Here is a 12,586-nt window from a genome sequence, read left to right on the forward strand (position 1 = left end):
CAAATGCGTGCAAAGTAGTTTGAAATCAAAACGTGTAAAAAATGGCCTGTGAAATCCAAAAGGTGCTCTTTGGAATGTGGGCCCCTTTGCCCACCTAGGCTGCAAAAAAGTGTCACACATCTGGTATTGCCGTACTCAGAAGAAGTTGGGCAATGCGTTTTGGGGTGCCTTTTTACATATACCAATGCTATGTGAGAGAAATATCTCGGCAAAAGACAACTTTTCCCATTCTTTTATACAAAGTTGGCATTTGACCAAGATATTTCTCTCACCCAGCATGGGTATATGTAAAATGACACCCCAAAACACATTCCCTAACTTCTCCTGAGTACGGCGATACCACATGTGTGACACTTTTTTGCAGCCTAGATGCGCAAAGGTGCCCAAATTCCTTTTAGGAGGGCATTTTTAGACATTTGGATCCCAGACTTCTTCTCACGCTTTAGGGCGCCTAAAAAGCCAGGGCAGTATAAATACCCCACATGTGACCACATTTTGGAAATAAGACACCCCAAGGTAATCAATGAGGGGCATGCCGAGTTCATAAAAAAAAAAATTGGGGGCACAAGTTAGTGGAAATTATTATTTTTTTGTTTTTTTCTCACAAAGTCTCCCTTTCCGCTAACTTGAGACAAAAATTTCAATCTTTCACGGACTCAATATGCCCCTCAGTGAATACCTTGGGGTGTCTTCTTTCCAAAATGGGGGCATTTGGGGGGTGTTTGTACTGCCCTGGCATTTGAGGGTCTCCGCAATCATTACATGTATGGCCAGCATTAGGAGTTTCTGCTAGTCTCCTTATATTGAGCATACAGGTAATGATATTATTATTTTCCGTTCAGCCTCTGGGCTGAAAGAAAAAATGAACGGCACAGATTTCTTCATTCGCATCGATCAATGTGGATGAAAAAATCTCTGCCAAAAAAAAGGGAGGGGAAAGGTGTCTGCCAGGACATAGGAGCCCTGCCCAACATCCATACCCACTTAGCTCATATGCCCTGGCAAACCCGATTTCTCCATTCACATCAATCGATGTGGATGAATAAATCATTGCCGGGATTTTTAATTTTTTTTATATATACAAAGTGTTTGCCAAAGCATATGAACACCGCCGCCTCCCCAGCTCATATGCCTCGGCAAACGTATCTTTTACTGCAGAGGAGAAATCTCGTCTTGCAGCGCCGCATACACCGACTTTTGTGTAATCTGACAGCAGCGCAATGCTTCTTCTCAGAATGCACATCAGTGCTGCAGCTAGTCGATCGGTTGGTCCACCTGGAAGGTAAAAAAAACAAAACAAAAAAGAAAAAACCAGGCCGCAACGCAATAAATTTATTAACTTTATAATAACTTTTGAACAGAACATATAAACTTTAACTTTTTGAACATAACGTTAACCACTTCCCATCTGGGCCATTTGCCCCCTTCCTGACCAGGCCTAATTTTGCAAAACTGACATATCTCACTTTATGTGGTAATAACTTTGGAACGCCTTTATTTATCCAAGTCATTCAGAGATTGTTTTCTCGTGACACATTGTACTTCATGATAGTCATAAATTTGAGTTAAAATATTTCACCTTTATTTATGAAAAAATCCCAAATTTACCCAAAAATTAGAAAAATTCGCAATTTTCTAAATTTCAATTTCTCTGCTTTTAAAACAGAAAGTGATACCTCATAAAATATTTATTACTTAACATTCCCCATATGTCTACTTTATGTTCGCATCATTTTGGAAATGTCATTTTATTTTTTTAGGACGTTAGAAGGCTTAGAAGTTTAGAAGAAATTCTTAAAATTTTTATAAGGACCAGTTCAGGTCTGAAGTCACTTTGTGGGGCCTACATAGTGGATACCCCCATAAATGACCCCATTGTAGTAACTACACCCCTCAAGGTATTCAAAACCGATTTTACAAACTTTGTTAACCCTTTATGCGTTCCACAAGAATTAAAGGAAAATGGAGATCAAAATTTTAAATTTCACTTTTTTGGCAGATTTTCCATTTTAATCCAATTTTTTCTTTAACACATCGATGGTTAACAGCCAAACAAAACTCAATATTTATTACCCAGATTCTGCGGTTTACAGAAACACCCCACATGTGGTCATAAACTGCTGTATGGGCACACGGCAGGGCGCAGAAGAAAAGGAACTCCACATGGTTTTTAGATGCCATGTCCCATTTGAAGCCCCCTGATGCACCCTTACAGTAGAAACTCCCAAGAAGTGACCCCATTTTGGAAACTAGGGGATAAGGTGCCAGTTTTATTAGTACTATTTTTGGGTACATATGATTTTTTGATCATTCATTATAACACTTTATGGGGCAAGGTGACCAAAAAATTGGTTGTTTTAGCACATTTTATTTATTTTTTTTACAGCGTTCACCTGAGGGGTTCAGTCAAGTGACATTTTTATAGAGCAGATTGTTACGGACGTGGTGATGCCTAATATGTATACTTTTTCTCATTTATTAAAGTTTTACACAATAATAGCATTTTTGAAACAAAAAAATTATGTTTTAATGTGTCCATGTTCTGAGAGCTATAGTTTTTTTATTTATTTTTTACGGTGTTCATCTGAGGGGTTAGCTCATGTGATATTTTTATAGAGCTAGTTTTTACGGACGTGGCAATACCTAATATGTATACTTTTTTTTATTTGTTTCACTTTAACACAATAATAGCATTTTTTTTTTGACAAATCTTTATTTAAGAGTATCGTCAGCTTACAGAATAAAGATCAATCGTTTATCATACTGTAATAACATTAACAGAAAACGTGAACAGTACATCCAAGGACCAGCATATACATACTAGGGATACAGAATGTAAAAAAGAGAGTACACGACATTAGAGAAAGCACTTGATGTTACACTGGTTAGGTCAACGAAATGACATAGTACTAATGCAGTCACTGAGCTGCAGGGGGACATAGGAATGAGACATATCCAATAACCCCATATATGACCCAAGATACATGTAATGATTGAGAATCAGGATACCGCTCCGAACCTCTCACATCCTAAAGTACAAGACATAGACATACAGGTAATGGAAGGCCTTAATACTCTGAGATACACTCCCCATTAACCATTACTAATAGTGTCAGTCCCTGCCGCGGTCGCTAAGGCATTCTGTCTATTAGCCTGCCACTGCAGCCATGGAGCCCATATCCGTAGGTGTTTATCGTGAGACAGGGATTCCCAACTAGACATCTCTTCTAATTGGCGGATCTCCTGAACTTTGTTTGTCCAGTCCGAGAACGTCGGAATCGTATTGGTAAGCCAGTGAACTGGGACCAGGAGTTTTGCCGCAGCTACTAGGGAGGACAATAAAGAATGTTTGGTGAGAGTGAATTTTTCATTGGGGAGATTCAACAGGGCCACCAAGGGGGTTAACGGGGACGAGGAAGGAACAATTTCCAATATACTCTTGGAAACCATATCCCAATACGGTTGGATCAAAGGGCAGGCCCACCAGATGTGGAGCAACGTGCCCCTGGACTCTCTGCACCTCCAGCACTGCTCCGAATGTGAGGGGTCCATGGCATGCAATTTATCAGGCGTATTGTACCACCGAGTTACCAACTTGTACGCATTTTCTTGGACCCTAATACACCTGGAATAACCATGAGATCGGCAAAGGATCTTATCTACCATTCCCTCACCAAATGTAGTGCCCAGCTCTTTCTCCCAGTGGGAAATGAACCAAGGTTTGTTCGGGCCTACTTCTTCCAATAATTTATTGTATACTCTAGATATGGCTCCTTTCCTGTTTGGTTGTTTAAGTAAACATGTATCATACCAAGTAGGGTCTAGTTTTTCAGGGGTGCAGACCAGGTATTGGGCACATATTTTTTGAAACTGGGAGAATTGAGTGTGCGACCACGGGATGTGAGGGAACCTTGATTTCAAGCTATGGATAGGAGGGATTGACCTGTTTTCCAGGACATCCCCAATTGCTACACTTCCCAGTGCCTTCCACATCCCCAAATCATCTCGGAAATCCTGACACACCAAATACGGGACATAGCAAGTGGGAGTGTACGGAGATAGGCATGGGGAGTTTCGCAGGAGTGGTGAAATCCTTGACCAGGTAACCATGACCCCTTGCATAGAGTTAAGACCCCCTCTACCCCTGGAATTACTTGTCGCTAACTTCGGGTCCCATAGTGCCGCCACTCCCGCGGGGCCCAATATGTCCCTAGCTATTTTGCATCCTAGCTTTTTATTATTGGGGTTGCTAATTTCAGAGTGAAGCCTAAGCTGTATAGCTCTGTAGTATGCTGCTACATCCGGGAGTCCAAAACCCCCTCTGCATGTGGATTTGGTAAGGATCTTATACGCCAGCCTGGGCCTATGACCTCCCCATACAAATGAGGAAAAGAGACTCCGGATCTTTGCAAGGAAAGATTGAGGTAGGGGGATAGGTAAGGTCTGCAGGGTGTATAGCATTCTAGGAAGGATGTAGGTCTTTAATAGGTTTTTTCTCCCTAACCAGGATAAAAAGGGGATCCTTAGATCAGCTAATTGCTGTTTTATGCTATCATATAGTGGCAAATAATTCTGATGAAACAGCAAGCTAGGGTCTTTGGTCATATTAATTCCTAGGTACTTAATGTGGGAGTTATTCCACTCAAACGGGAAATCCCTCTCTAACTTCTCGACTGATGAATGGGAGATGTTAATACCCATTGCCGTACATTTAGAGAGATTAATTTTAAAATAGGAAAGGGCGCCAAACACCTCCAATTGCTGTAAGAGGGCTGGGAAAGCCTTCTCAGGGTTGGTCAAAAATATGAGCATGTCATCCGCAAACGCAGAAACAGTGTGTAGTTCCCTACCTATCGTGAGCCCCTGAATTCTAGAGTCCTGCCTCAGGGATTGTATAAATGTCTCTAAGCACATAATAAACAGTATGGGCGAGAGTGGGCAGCCCTGACGCGTCCCGTTTGAAATCTTAAACGGGGGTGACAGGATCCCGTTTACTTGCACTTTTGCGGAGGGGCTAGAGTACAGAGACAGCACCGCTCCTACAAATTGGGGGGGGAGACCGAACCTATGCAACGTGGCCTCCATGTAATCCCAGGCCACCCTGTCAAACGCCTTTTCGGCATCGGTGCTGAGGAATGCAAGCTTCTTCCCATGTTTTAAAGCAAATTGCTGAGCTTGAAGGACTCTGAAGGTGCTGTCTCTGCACTCCCTGCCCCCCACAAAGCCCGATTGTTCCTGGGATATAATCCCCGGAAGCAAAGGGGACAGCCTACTGGCTAGTACCTTAGCCCATAGTTTCACGTCTGCATTCAGCAGGGAGATCGGTCTATAGCTAGAGGGGGTTTCCACGTCTTTGCCCGGTTTAGGCAATACAACTATATGCGCCTCTAGGGCTTGGCTGGCTATAGGGGTACCGCCCAAAAGAGCATTGAAGAAATCAACTAACTGTGGACCTAGATCCGGGAAAAACTTTTTATAATATGCCACAGTAAATCCATCCGGACCTGGGCTCTTGCCTGATGGAGTTGAGTTTAAAACTTTTTTTACTTCCTCTAATGTGATGGGGGCCATCAACGATGATATGGAGGCATCATCGAGGGTGGGAAGGTTCAGTGCCCTCAAGAAAAGCTCAATCTCCCTTTTGCGGTCTATCCGCACTGTTTCCTGTTCCACCCCCCTAAGGTTGTATAAATTGTGGTAATAATCCCTAAAGATTTTTGAGATATCTCGGGTGTCGGTCATGACTTGACCCGCCTGTGATTTCATGCGCTTAATGAATACCTGATCGTCACGCTTTTTTATGAGCGCCGACATTATTTTCCCGCCCCTATTACCATGAACATAATGTTTGTGTTTCACTTTTAGGTAGGCTTTAGACGCCCTAATGTTCAGCAACTCCTGTAATTCTCGTCTCGTGGTCTTTAACTCCTCCAAATCTCTGAGTGCATTAGTGCGTTTGTGGGATGATTCTAGACCAGCAATGCGAGTCAAAAGGTCTGTCAACTTACGCATTCTCATCTTGCTCATATAAGACCCTAGCGCAATAAACTCTCCCCTAATCACCGCCTTATGTGCCTCCCATACAATCGCAGGAGACACACCAGGCGTTGCATTGGTAGAAAAGTATGACCGCAATTTTTGCGAGATGTTGTCCACCTGAGTCTGCGAATCCAGAAGGGTATGGTTTAACCTCCAGGTCCACTCCCTGCTGCACAATTCCGGGAGCCCAATGACAAGGGAGACCGGCGCATGATCAGAGACCGTGATATTGTGTAGAGTGGAAGATTGAACAGCCGGTAAATATTTATCCTGCACAAGGAGGTAATCCAACCTCTGGTAGGATTTATGAGGGTTAGAATAGAACGTGTAATCACGTCTGTCACCATGCGCCGACCTCCAAACATCACTAAGGTGCAAAGATCTAAGGCGTGTCTGAACCGTTTTCAGTGCACGGAATGAGACGGCTGATTTCTGGACAGAGGAGTCAAGTAAAGGATTCAAAGTAAGGTTAAAATCTCCCCCAATTAACAATAGGCCAGCAGCAAACGAGCCAATCTTATCCAGAACATCTATCAGCCAATTTACCGTCTTCACATTTGGTGCGTAGAGATTACATATTGTGACATTTACACGTCCTATCTCTCCCTTCAATAACAGGTATCTCCCCTCCGGATCCCTCACTACGGATTGCATTGTAAAAGGGGTGCCCCGCTTGAATCCTATACTGACCCCTCTGGCCGCAGAACTATTGGAAGTAGCATGGTACCACACATTGAAAGGGCCATGTTCTAAATTAGGAACATGTAAACGGGAGAAATGGGTCTCTTGGAGAAGTATTATGTCCCCACCAATTCTCTGGAGAACCTGAAACACTCTACTGCGTTTCCTAGGATCATTACATCCATGCACATTAAGGGTGGTAAAACACAATGTCAACGGAGCCATTTCAGTAACATAACATTCTGCTGGTTAAAGTCGTGTATCAGGCTAGACCATTGGGATGTACTAAACAGGTCAATGAACAGAATAAAACAAAAACTATAACTCAAAGGTAATAGCAAAGTAGTACGGACTTTTGGACCGGGGGGAAAAGAGAAGATTGCACATGTAAGAACCATGTGAATCCCAACCAGCCCAGAACCCAACTTCTAAGCCTCGTGCATATTAATTTTGAGTTTAAAAAAGGTAAAGCCATCCTGACCAATACTATTAGTGTTGTTGAGGAAGAAAGGCACAATATTAAGCATCGTAACAGCTTAACGGAACATAACCATAGGCAGCCTAGTCACATAGCTATAGGCTTACAGCCCCACATACAATTAGTGAAAGCAAATTCTACTAACTCTGTCTGCCATGTAAATAGAGAAGAAAAACAGGTTAATTAAGAAAGACAGGTTAATTAAACAAGGACGCATACTGGCCGGTGCAATAATGCTGCAACTGCTAAAAGGAGAGAAAAAATGGCGTAAACAGCGAACCCTCAGTCCGGATCTCCACGGGGCCATGCTCTCCTATTCTTCCCAGCCCGCTGGGTTTTCGGTTTCATCCACTTAGACACCTGAGGGAGCGGTGGCAAGTCCTCCATAGGCAGAACGGGCAACCAGGAGGGGATTTCAGTCGGAGGCTGCTGTAGTGCTTCCCAAACCGGTGGCAGGTCCTCAGGCGATCGAACTGTATGGCGGCGGTTCCCCACTGTGATAGAGATCCCAAATGGGAAGAGCCATCGATATGGGTGTTTAGATGAACGTAGTAGATCGGTGAGGGGCTTCAGCAAGCGCCGTTTTTGCAACGTGGAGGCAGCTAAGTCCTGATAAACTTGGACCTGGACACCTTGAAGTTTCACTTCTCCCTGCTTCCTAGCTGCTTGTAGGATTAATTCGGTGTCTCTGTAGCTAAGAATACCACAGATTATGTCTCTTGGATTGTCCCGGGACATCGGCTTCGGTTTTAATGCCCTGTGTACTCTTTCCACAGTGATGTGCGCCGCCTGTTCTTGGCCTAGCAGCACGCTGAAAAGGGAGTCCATGACTTGAAACAAGTCCTCCTTGTCCTCCGCCTCTGGGAGTCCCCTGAGCCGAATGTTCCTCCTTCTGTTCCTGTTCTCTTGATCTTCCATCTGAAGTAGGAGCGTATTCATCGCCCTGGCATGCGAGAGCAGAGAATCTTTCACCGCTGCATTGAAGGTAAGCATGGCGTCTTGCGACTGTTCTAGCGTCTCCACACGATCGCCAATGTGGTGCACGTCCGCTTTAATAGCCACTAGATCCGCGGCTAAAGGAGCAAGTGCTCTCTGCAGGGCTTCTTCAAGAAATTCCCTAGTGAGGCCGGCTCTCTCGTCACTGTGCGGAGCGCAGTCATCTCCTGGTAGTGGGGCCGAAGCGTGTTCACCCAGAGCCGAGCCAGGAGGTTTCGGCGCCATCTTGGAGGGCCACGTCGGCGGCTGAGAAGCCGGTTTACTCAGGTATTTGTCCATCTCCAGGCTGGAGCTCGGGTCCTCTTTATGCCCCGGTGCTGTCTGCATACAATCCTTCGGCTGGATCTTCATGCCGAGGTCAGGATAGCGCTTAAATGAGGCTTAGATGGGTGCTGGTGGCGAGAGCTCTGCTAACAAGCAGCCGCCATCTAGCTCGGTCAGGCCACGCCCCCCCAATAATAGCATTTTTGAAACCAAAAAAATGATGTTTTAGTGTCTCCATGTTCTAAGAGCTATAGTTTTTTTTATTTTTTGAGAGATTTTTTTATGTAGGGGCTCATTTTTTGCGGGATGAGGTGACGGTTTTATTGGTACCATTTTGTGGGACATACTCGTTTTTGATCACTTGGTGTTGCACCTTTTGTGATGCAAGGTGACAAAAATTGCTTGTTTTGACACATTTTTTTTTTTTTTTTTTTTTTTTACGTGTTCACCCAAGGGGTTAGGTCATGTGATATTTTTATAGAGCTGGTTTTTACGGACGTGGCAATACCAAATATGTCTATTTTATTTTATTTTTTCTATTTTTAAATAATTTTTTTTTATTCCTTACTTGCGGACTTTTTTTTTTTTTACATGTGAAACTTTTTTTTTTTTTTTTTTTTTTTTTTTTACACTTTTCGTCCCCCATAAGGTCATACAAGACCTCTGGGGGACATTTGCTTCACTTTTTTTCTTTTCTTTTTCACTGTTGATTTCTCCTGTAACTGGGGCTGACATAGTAGCCCCAGTTACAGAAGAAATGCACCCCCCAGAGAGGTACCGGCAACGACACTGGGGAAATGTCGCTCATGTAGATGGCTAACTACACTGGTGGATGGGGCCACGGAACCTCCTGGATACAGGAGGTTCTCGATGATCTCTTCCTGAAATTTGAGGAAGGATCCTGTTCTCCCAGCCTTACTGTAGAGAACAAAACTATTATATGCAGCCAATTGAATTAAATATACAGACACCTTCTTATACCAGCGTCTGGTGCGTCGGGAAACTAAATATGAAGCCAACATCTGGTCATTGAAGTCCACCCCTCCCATGAGTAAATTATAGTAGTGGACACAGAGGGGCTTTTCAATGACACTGGTTGCTCGTTCAATTTGTATTGTCGTGTCTGCGTGAATGGAGGAGAGCATGTAAACTTCACGCTTGTCTCTCCATTTCACCGCAAGCAGTTCTTAATTACACAAGGCAGCCCTCTCCCCCCTTGCAAGACGGGTGGTAACGAGCCGTTGGGGGAAGCCCGTGCGACTAGTTCGCGCGGTGCCACAGGCGCCAATCTGTTCTAGGAACAAATGCCTGAAGAGGGCCACACTTGTGTAAAAATTGTCCACATAAAGATGGTACCCCTTGCCAAATAAGGGTGACACCAAGTCCCAGACTGTCTTCCACTGCTCCCCTGGTAGTTAGGGCAACCGACCGGCTCCAGGGTCTGATCTTTACCCTCATAGATCCGAAATGTGTGGGTATAGCCTGTGGCCCTTTCACAGAGCTTATACAATTTGACCCCATACCGGGCGCGCTTGCTTGGGATGTATTGTTTGAAGCCAAGGCGCCCGGTAAAATGTATAAGGGACTCGTCTACACAGATATTTTGCTCAGGGGTATACAAATCTGCAAATTTCTGGTTGAAGTGGTCTATGAGGGGCCGAATTTTGTGGAGCTGGTCAAAAGCTGGGTGGCCTCTGGGACGAGAGGTCGTATTGTCACTAAAGTGCAGGAAATGTAAGATGGCCTCAAATCGTGCCCTGGACATGGCAGCAGAGAACATGGGCATGTGATGAATTGGGTTCGTGGACCAATATGACCGCAATTCATGCTTTTTGGTTAGACCCATGTTGAGGAGAAGGCCCAGAAATTTTTTTAATTCGGAAACTTGGACGGGTTTCCCTCGGAAAGGCTGGGCATAAAAGCTTCCCGGGTTGGCGGATATAAATTGAATGGCATACCGGTTTGTTTCTGCCACGACTATGTCCAAGAGCTCCGCAGTCAAGAACAGCTCAAAAAATCCCAGGGCTGAATGAGTAATACACTAACAGGCAATGCATTACAATACAGGTGTATTGTAATGCATTGCAGAGGGGATCAGACCCCCAAAAGTGAACATCAGAAATAAAGTAAAGAAAGAAAAGTAAAAAAAAAGTGTTTTTAATAAAATTAATAAAGTAAAAAATGAAAAAAATGCCCCTTTCCCCTTATTTTAGGCTACTTTCACACCTTCGTTTAGGTGCGGATCCGTCTAGTATCTGCACAGACGGATCCGCACCTATAATGCAAACGCTTAGATCCGTTCAGAACGGATCCGTTTGCATTACCATGAACAAAAAAAGCAAAAAAATTTTTGGGGGGTTCATGATAGTGCAAACGGATCCGTTTTGACTTTACATTGAAAGTCAATGGGGGACGGATCCGTTTGAAAATTGAGCCATACTGTGTCAACTTCAAACGGATCCGTCCCTATTGACTTACATTGTAAGTCTGGACGGATCCGTTTGCCTCCGCACGGCCAGGCTGACACCCGAACGCTTCAAGCAGCGTTCAGGTGTCCGCCTGCTGAGCGGAGGACAAATGGTGCCAGACTGATGCATTCTGAGCGGATCCGCATCCACTCAGAATGCATTAGGGCTGGACGGATCCGTTCGGGCCGCTTGTGAGAGCCTTCAAACGGAAGTCACAAGTGGAGCCCCGAATGCAAGTGTGAAAGTAGCCTTATAATAACAAAAAAAAACTAACAAAAAAAAAAGCCGTAATGACCGGCTAAATATATCACATGATCCACCCTGTCCGATAAATACCATAAAAAAAAAAATAAACACTGTGTAAAAAAAAGCAATTTTTGGCACCTTACATCACAAAAAGTGCAACACCAACTGATCAAAAAAGGCGTATGCCCCCAAAATAGTACCAGTCTAACGTCACCTCATCCCGAAAAAAATGACCCCCTACCTAAGACAATTTCCCAAAAATTAAAAAAACTATGGCTCAGAATATGGAGACACTAAAACATAATTTTTTTGTTTAAAAAATGCTAGTATTGTGTAAAACTTAAGTAAATAAAAAAAGTATACATATTAGGTATCACTGTGTCTGTATGAACCTGCTCTATAAAAATATCACATGACCTAACCCCTCAGGTGAATACCGTAAAAAAATAAAAACGGTGTAAAAAAAGCAATTTTTTGTCAGCTTACGTCACAAAAAGTGTACTAGCAAGCAATCAAAAAGTCATGTACCCCAAAATAGTGCCAATTAAACCATCATCTCATCCTGCAAAAATCATACCCTACCTAAGCATACATACCCTACCTACATAATCGCCCAAAAACTAAAAAAAAACTATGGCTCTCAGACTATGGAGACACTAAAACATGATTTCATTTTTGTTTCAATAATGAAATCATTGTGTAAAACATAAATAAATACTAAATTTACATATTAGGTATCTCCACGTCTGTAATAACCTGCTCTATAGAAATATCACATGACCTAACCCCACAGGTGAATACCGTAAAAAAAATGAAATAAAAAACCGTGTAAAAAAAGGCATTTTTTGTCACCTTACATCACAAAAGTGTAATAGCAAGCGATCAAAAAAAATCATACACACCACAAAATAGTACCAATCAAACAGTTATCTCATCCTGAAAAAAATGAGCCCCTACACAAGACAGTCGCCCAAAAAATAAATAAAATTACGGCTTTCAGAATGTGGAGACACTAAAAAAAAGTTGGCATATTTGGTATTGTCGCGTCCGTGACAACCTGCTCTATAAAAAATACCACATAATCTAACCTGTCAGATGAATGTTGTAAATAACAAAAAATGTAAACGGTGCCAAAACAGCTATTTCTTGTTACCTTGCCTCACAAAAAGCTTAATATAGAGCAACCAAAAATCATATGTACGATAAAATAGTACCAACAAAACTGCGACCTTATTCCATAGTTTCCAAAATGGGGTCACTTTTTCTGGAGTTTCTACTCTAGGGGTGCATCAGGGGGACATGGTGGCAAAAACCAGTCCAGCAAAATCTGCCTTCCAAAAGCCGTATGGCGTTCCTTTGCTTCTGCGCCCTGCCGTGTGCCCGTACAGCAGTTTACTGACCACATATGGGATGT

The 12,586-nt window shown here is 43.3% G+C and overlaps 1 protein-coding gene across 3 annotated transcripts in view; it reads left to right on the plus strand.

Annotated features, from left to right (window-relative positions):
- LOC122934979 (shieldin complex subunit 1-like) overlaps positions 1-12,586 on the plus strand; it is a 176,102-nt gene that overhangs the window by 42,835 nt on the left and 120,681 nt on the right. For 2 of the 3 annotated variants that reach the window (XM_044290672.1, XM_044290673.1), the window contains exon 2: positions 7,975-8,183. The exons of the other annotated variant lie outside the window; for it this stretch is intronic. The gene's annotated coding sequence lies outside the window, so the exon portion shown is untranslated. The remainder of the gene's footprint in view (positions 1-7,974; positions 8,184-12,586) is intronic. 3 annotated transcript variants of the gene reach the window in all.

Source organism: Bufo gargarizans, chromosome 4 (genome assembly GCF_014858855.1).
Source record: "Bufo gargarizans isolate SCDJY-AF-19 chromosome 4, ASM1485885v1, whole genome shotgun sequence".
In the NCBI taxonomy this organism is placed as follows: Eukaryota; Metazoa; Chordata; class Amphibia; order Anura; family Bufonidae; genus Bufo; species Bufo gargarizans.